This window comes from Ammospiza nelsoni, chromosome 2 (genome assembly GCF_027579445.1).
Source record: "Ammospiza nelsoni isolate bAmmNel1 chromosome 2, bAmmNel1.pri, whole genome shotgun sequence".
Taxonomy (NCBI): domain Eukaryota; kingdom Metazoa; phylum Chordata; class Aves; order Passeriformes; family Passerellidae; genus Ammospiza; species Ammospiza nelsoni.
The window spans coordinates 45,211,899-45,213,898 of NC_080634.1; positions in this window are offsets into that span (position 1 = coordinate 45,211,899).

A 2,000-nucleotide genomic window follows, 5' to 3' on the forward strand; every position below is an offset into this window, starting at 1 on the left:
TTCTTATGCTGTACAACACTTGGTGTTTGTATGTAAAATCTTAGTTTAGAGTGGTTCATAAAGAATTTTCTAGAAGACTGCTGTTTCTCAGGGTGTTATTTTTTTCTGTGTCTTTTAATTTACACTGAAGTGTTTGAAAAATAAGGTCAATCTCATTTTTAGTTTTAATAGCAGTTAGGTTAGATGATGGTAATGCCTTTTGAAGAACCACTTGAGTCAGGTTGTTTTATGTCATTGCAAATGGACACAATTGTTGTACTTGCTTTTACCTCAGTGGGAAAGAGCAGCTAGATCATTATGGAATTTTTGGCTAAAAGCATGCTGCTAAAAGGCCAGCAGGACATTCTGACTCCTTAGAAATGTGAATGATCCTTCTTAAAATCAGAAGTAAGTTTTTCTGGATATCTGTGCTGTGGAGGCACATACTGAAATTAGTGTTGTTAGTGTGTACAAATAAATTAATGTTATTTCACAGTTCTAAGATAAATTTCTTTTTTAATTCACTGTCACACTTTTCGCTGATAAGAAGATAATTGAGTCTTTTCTCCACACAAGGCCAGAACACTAACTTACTTGCATTTCTACAGAATACAGAGCCAATGGCCACAGAGCCTCTCTGCCATTTGAGAGCAACTCCAGCTTCCCTTGCCTAGGTCAAGCTGTCGGCCCAGTCCAGGCTAGGTGAGCTGACCTTTGCTGTCTCCCATCATTCTTCTGTCCCATTTACATCAAAAAGCCTCAGCGCCTTTTGATTCCTTCTCCAGAGCTCCATTCCTTCATCTGTTTTGTTTTCTGCATAGTGTCCTTGACATAACCCTACCACATGCCTATGAGGGTAAGAAGCTGTAAAAACACAAGCTCTGCTCCACATGAGCCTTTTCCAGCAGTGGCTGCAGCTAGGTAGACTTTTTCCCTATGGAACAGCATTGACCCATCCTCCCATTTCTCAAATTCTCAGATTTCGGTCTTAGATTGGATCCTATGTTTTCCTAGGTGGCAAATCAACACAGTGTTTCTGAGAAGTATTTCTTAAGTCTCTGATCAAAAAATAAATTTCAAAAGTTTTGGTCTGCGGTGAAAAGATGGTTAAAAGTGAATAGATGTGTTTTAGTTTGGACTTGTTCAAAACTTTTTGTATCTTACATCAAAAACGGTTGAGCGGATTAGGAACTTCAGGGGGTAAAACTGGGTTCAAGGCACTTAGCAACTGTGTGACAAGAGACAGGTGCCATTTGATGTGAAAATCTGTAACTGAAAAGTGGATCATGAGAGTTCCCTCAGCCTTCTACGGAGTCTGTAAACTTACACAAGATGTAGATTGTTACTATCTTATGGGATCAAGTCCACTGGTGTTAATCAAGTATGCTCATCTTAGACAAGAAATCAGAGGTGCATCAACAGAAGAAATGTATATATGGTTGTTATATGTGTGCTCTGGGAAACATCTGGGGAACAGCTCAACTTTAAACTACCATCTCTACCCAAGACACTGCAATAAGGAGATGATTTGTGGAAAAGTTGAAAAGATGGTTATGCAAGTCAGCATAGAGTGGCCTTTGTGGGAGTTTTTCACGATTATAGTGCTACATTCTACAAAGATAAGTGGTTCTCGGCAAAATTGAAACCATGTCTAAAACAGCAATTGAGACTGTCAGCCTTAACTGCTGCCTAATTCTGCAGGTGTACTTCATTATCCTCCAGAATTCAGTTAGTTTTGATTACTTCGCTCTTTGTAGAAAATGTAAGCATGAAAATGAATTCTGAATTTTCAAGGGAGACAGACTTTATTTATTTGAAATAAAGTTTCTTTTTTCAAAAAGTCATTTTTTGCAATATGTTATTTTCTTGTTCTGCACAGGCAAATTATTGTTATGAATCCTCTTTCTTCTAAGATTGGGTAAAATTTCTTTATTGCAATAAAATGTGGACTATTTCGTGTTTGAGTTGTTTGTTTGTGGTTATTATTTTATCTTGCTATTACTTAGATTAAGACAGAGGTA